Below are 6,000 nucleotides of genomic sequence, written 5' to 3' on the forward strand. Positions count from 1 at the left end.
AGAGTGGAAAAGCTTTTTGCTAAGATGTAGACGAGAAGAGAGGCTAAAGACGAAGATACGGTGCTCTGCAGAGCTAAGCACCGCTCCCGGACCTCTTTCGGCAGAAGACACACACCGCAGAGCACTGTGAGCGGCAGAATCGTCTTTGCGCGAAGAAGCAGCTTCTTCGTCTCCGGGAGCCGGAGAGAGCGGCAACTTCGCAAAGGTGATGAAACAAGCTGTACAACACTGCGATTGTGTGCGCAGCTTGCCAACTGAGAGAAAACAGTACCTGACCACTCTCCTGCCTTTTCTATTCACATGAACATTCGATTGCAAGCTGTTTTGGACAACTTTCTTTCTCATCTTGCAAAACACTCGGCAGACCTCCGTGAAGCGTCTAGAACACGATGGGAGATGTTTTTTGTGCTGGCACAGTTTCTCCTTGCCAGACAGAGTGGAAAAGGTTTTTGCGAAGATGTAGACGAGAAGAGAGGCTAAAGACGAAGGTACGGTGCTCTGCAGAGCTAAGCACCGCTCCCGGACCTCTTTCGGCAGAAGCCGCACACCGCAGAGCACTGTGAGCGGCAGAATGGTCTTTGCGCGAAGAAGCAGCTTCTTCGTCTCCGGGAGCCGGAGAGAGCGGCAACTTCGCAAAGGTGATGAAACAAGCTGTACAACACTGCGATTGTGTGCGCAGCTTGCCAACTGAGAGAAAACAGTACCTGACCACTCTCCTGCCTTTTCTATTCACATGAACATTCGATTGCAAGCTGTTTTGGACAACTTTCTTTCTCTTCTTGCAAAACACTCGGCAGACCTCCGTGCAGCGTCTAGAACACGATGGGAGATGTTTTTTGTGCTGGCAGAGTTTCTCCTTGCCAGACAGAGTGGAAAAGCTTTTTGCTAAGATGTAGACGAGAAGAGAGGCTAAAGACGAAGGTACGGTGCTCTGCAGAGCTAAGCACCGCTCCCGTGCCTCTTTCGGCAGAAGGCGCACACCGCAGAGAACTGGGAGCGCCAGAATCGTCTTTGCGCGAAGAAGCAGCCTCTTCGTCTCCGGGAGCCGGAGAGAGCGGCAACTTCGCAAAGGTGATGAAACAAGCTGTACAACACTGCGATTGTGTGCGCAGCTTGCCAACTGAGAGAAAACAGTACCTGACCACTCTCCTGCCTTTTCTATTCACATGAACATTCGATTGCAAGCTGTTTTGGACAACTTTCTTTCTCTTCTTGCAAAACACTCGGCAGACCTCCGTGCAGCGTCTAGAACACGATGGGAGATGTTTTTTGTGCTGGCAGAGTTTCTCCTTGCCAGACAGAGTGGAAAAGCTTTTTGCTAAGATGTAGACGAGAAGAGAGGCTAAAGACGAAGGTACGGTGCTCTGCAGAGCTAAGCACCGCTCCCGTGCCTCTTTCGGCAGAAGGCGCACACCGCAGAGAACTGGGAGCGCCAGAATCGTCTTTGCGCGAAGAAGCAGCCTCTTCATCTCCGGGAGCCGGAGAGAGCGGCAACTTCGCAAAGGTGATGAAACAAGCTGTACAACACTGCGATTGTGTGCGCAGCTTGCCAACTGAGAGAAAACAGTACCTGACCACTCTCCTGCCTTTTCTATTCACATGAACATTCGATTGCAAGCTGTTTTGGACAACTTTCTTTCTCTTCTTGCAAAACACTCGGCAGACCTCCGTGCAGCTTTTAGAACACGATGGGAGATGTTTTCTGTGCTGGCACAGTTTCTCCTTGCCAGACAGAGTGGAAAAGCTTTTTGCGAAGATGTAGACGCGAAGAGAGGCTAAAGACGAAGGTACGGTGCTCTGCAGAGCTAAGCACCGCTCCCGGGCCTCTTTCGGCTGAAGACACACACTGCAGAGCACTGTGAGCGGCAGAATCGTCTTTGCGCGAAGAAGCAGCTTCTTCGTCTCCGGGAGCCGGAGAAATCGGCAACTTCGCAAAGGTGATGAAACAAGCTGTACAACACTGCGATTGTGTGCGCAGCTTGCCAACTGAGAGAAAACAGTACCTGACCACTCTCCTGCCTTCTCTATTCACATGAACATTCGATTGCAAGCTGTTTTGGACAACTTTCTTTCTCTTATTGCAAAACACTCGGCAGACCTCCGTGCAGTTTCTAGAACACGATGGGAGATGTTTTTTGTGCTGGCACAGTTTCTCATTGCCAGACAGAGTGGAAAAGCTTTTTGCTAAGATGTAGACGAGAAGACAGTCTAAAGACGAAGATACGGTGCTCTGCAGAGCTAAGCACCGCTCCCGGACCTCTTTCGGCAGAAGGCGTACACCGCAGAGCACTGTGAGCGGCAGAATCGTCTTTGCGCGAAGAAGCAGCTTCTTCGTCTCCGGGAGCCGGAGAGAGCGGCAACTTCGCAAAGGTGATGAAACAAGCTGTACCACACTGCGATTGTGTGCGCAGCTTGCCAACTGAGAGAAAACAGTACCTGACCACTCTCCTGCCTTCTCTATTCACATGAACATTCGATTGCAAGCTGTTTTGGACAACTTTCTTTCTCTTATTGCAAAACACTCGGCAGACCTCCGTGCAGTTTCTAGAACACGATGGGAGATGTTTTTTGTGCTGGCACAGTTTCTCATTGCCAGACAGAGTGGAAAAGCTTTTTGCTAAGATGTAGACGAGAAGAGAGGCTAAAGACGAAGGTACGGTGCTCTGCAGAGCTAAGCACCGCTCCCGGACCTCTTTCGGCAGAAGGCGTACACCGCAGAGCACTGTGAGCGGCAGAATCGTCTTTGCGCGAAGAAGCAGCTTCTTCGTCTCCGGGAGCCGGAGAGAGCGGCAACTTCGCAAAGGTGATGAAACAAGCTGTACCACACTGCGATTGTGTGCGCAGCTTGCCAACTGAGAGAAAACAGTACCTGACCACTCTCCTGCCTTTTCTATTCACATGAACATTCGATTGCAAGCTGTTTTGGACAACTTTCTTTCTCTTCTTGCAAAACACTCGGCAGACCTCCGTGCAGCGTCTAGAACACGATGGGAGATGTTTTTTGTGCTGGCAGAGTTTCTCCTTGCCAGACAGAGTGGAAAAGCTTTTTGCTAAGATGTAGACGAGAAGAGAGGCTAAAGACGAAGGTACGGTGCTCTGCAGAGCTAAGCACCGCTCCCGTGCCTCTTTCGGCAGAAGGCGCACACCGCAGAGCACTGTGAGCGGCAGAATCGTCTTTGCGCGAAGAAGCAGCCTCTTCATCTCCGGGAGCCGGAGAGAGCGGCAACTTCGCAAAGGTGATGAAACAAGCTGTACAACACTGCGATTGTGTGCGCAGCTTGCCAACTGAGAGAAAACAGTACCTGTCCACTCTCCTGCCTTCTCTATTCACATGAACATTCGATTGCAAGCTGTTTTGGACAACTTTCTTTCTCATCTTGCAAAACACTCGGCAGACGTCCGTGCAGCGTCTAGAACACGATGGGAGATGTTTTTTGTGCTGGCACAGTTTCTCCTTGCCAGACAGAGTGGAAAAGCTTTTTGCTAAGATGTAGACGAGAAGAGAGGCTAAAGACGAAGGTACGGTGCTCTGCAGAGCTAAGCACTGCTCCCGGGCCTCTTTCGGCAGAAGACACACACTGCAGAGCACTGTGAGCGGCAGAATCGTCTTTGCGCGAAGAAGCAGCTTCTTCGTCTTCGGGAGCCGGAGAAATCGGCAACTTGGCAAAGGTGATGAAGCAAGCTGTACAACACTGCGATTGTGTGCGCAGCTTGCCAAGTGAGAGAAAACAGTACCTGACCACTCTCCTGCCTTTTCTATTCACATGAACATTCGATTGCAAGCTGTTTTGGACAACTTTCTTTCTCTTCTTGCAAAACACTAGGAAGACCTCCGTGCAGCGTCTAGAACACGATGGGAGATGTTTTTTGTGCTGGCACAGTTTCTCCTTGCCAGACAGAGTGGAAAAGCTTTTTGCTAAGATGTAGACGAGAAGAGAGGCTAAAGACGAAGGTACGGTGCTCTGCAGAGCTAAGCACCGCTCCCGGACCTCTTTCGGCAGAAGCCGCACACCGCAGAGCACTGTGAGCGGCAGAATGGTCTTTGCGCGAAGAAGCAGCTTCTTCGTCTCCGGGAGCCGGAGAGAGCGGCAACTTCGCAAAGGTGATGAAACAAGCTGTACAACACTGCGATTGTGTGCGCAGCTTGCCAAGTGAGAGAAAACAGTACCTGACCACTCTCCTGCCTTTTCTATTCACATGAACATTCGATTGCAAGCTGTTTTGGAGAACTTTCTTTCTCTTCTTGCAAAACACTCGGCAGACCTCCGTGCAGCGTCTAGAACACGATGGGAGATGTTTTTTGTGCTGGCAGAGTTTCTCCTTGCCAGACAGAGTGGAAAAGCTTTTTGCTAAGATGTAGACGAGAAGAGAGGCTAAAGACGAAGGTACGGTGCTCTGCAGAGCTAAGCACCGATCCCGGACCTCTTTCGGCAGAAGGCGTACACCGCAGAGCACTGTGAGCGGCAGAATGGTCTTTGCGCGAAGAAGCAGCTTCTTCGTCTCCGGGAGCCGGAGAGAGCGGCAACTTCGCAAAGGTGATGAAACAAGCTGTACAACACTGCGATTGTGTGCGCAGCTTGCCAACTGAGAGAAAACAGTACCTGACCACTCTCCTGCCTTTTCTATTCACATGAACATTCGATTGCAAGCTGTTTTGGACAACTTTCTTTCTCTTCTTGCAAAACACTCGGCAGACCTCCGTGCAGCCTCTAGAACACGATGGGAGATGTTTTTTGTGCTGGCAGAGTTTCTCCTTACCAGACAGAGTGGAAAAGCTTTTTCCTAAGATGTAGACGAGAAGAGAGGCTAAAGACGAAGGTACGGTGCTCTGCAGAGCTAAGCACCGCTCCCGTGCCTCTTTCGGCAGAAGGCGCACACCGCAGAGCACTGTGAGCGGCAGAATGGTCTTTGCGCGAAGAAGCAGCTTCTTCGTCTCCGGGAGCCGGAGAGAGCGGCAACTTGGCAAAGGTGATGAAACAAGCTGTACAACACTGCGATTGTGTGCGCAGCATGCCAACTGAGAGAAAACAGTACCTGACCACTCTCCTGCCTTCTCTATTCACATGAACATTCAATTGCAAGCTGTTTTGGACAACTTTCTTTCTCATCTTGCAAAACACTCGGCAGACCTCCGTGCAGCGTCTAGAACACGATGGGAGATGTTTTTTGTGCTGGCACAGTTTCTCCTTGCCAGACAGAGTGGAAAAGCTTTTCGCTAAGATGTAGACGAGAAGAGAGGCTAAAGACGAAGGTACGGTGCTCTGCAGAGCTAAGCACTGCTCCCGGGCCTCTTTCGGCAGAAGACACACACTGCAGAGCACTGTGAGCGGCAGAATCGTCTTTGCGCGAAGAAGCAGCTTCTTCGTCTTCGGGAGCCGGAGAAATCGGCAACTTGGCAAAGGTGATGAAGCAAGCTGTACAACACTGCGATTGTGTGCGCAGCTTGCCAAGTGAGAGAAAACAGTACCTGACCACTCTCCTGCCTTTTCTATTCACATGAACATTCGATTGCAAGCTGTTTTGGACAACTTTCTTTCTCTTCTTGCAAAACACTAGGAAGACCTCCGTGCAGCGTCTAGAACACGATGGGAGATGTTTTTTGTGCTGGCACAGTTTCTCCTTGCCAGAGAGAGTGGAAAAGCTTTTTGCTAAGATGTAGACGAGAAGAGAGGCTAAAGACGAAGGTACGGTGCTCTGCAGAGCTAAGCACCGCTCCCGGACCTCTTTCGGCAGAAGCCGCACACCGCAGAGCATTGTGAGCGGCAGAATCGTCTTTGCGCGAAGAAGCAGCTTCTTCGTCTCCGGGAGCCGGAGAGAGCGGCAACTTCGCAAAGGTGATGAAACAAGCTGTACAACACTGCGATTGAGTGCGCAGCTTGCCAACTGAGAGAAAACAGTACCTGACCACTCTCCTGCCTTTTCTATTCACATGAACATTCGATTGCAAGCTGTTTTGGACAACTTTCTTTCTCTTCTTGCAAAACACTCGGCAGACCTCCG

Source organism: Melozone crissalis, unplaced genomic scaffold (assembly GCF_028551555.1).
Source record: "Melozone crissalis strain CALT ecotype California unplaced genomic scaffold, PUWL_Pcris_2 ptg000006l_1, whole genome shotgun sequence".
In the NCBI taxonomy this organism is placed as follows: domain Eukaryota; kingdom Metazoa; phylum Chordata; class Aves; order Passeriformes; family Passerellidae; genus Melozone; species Melozone crissalis.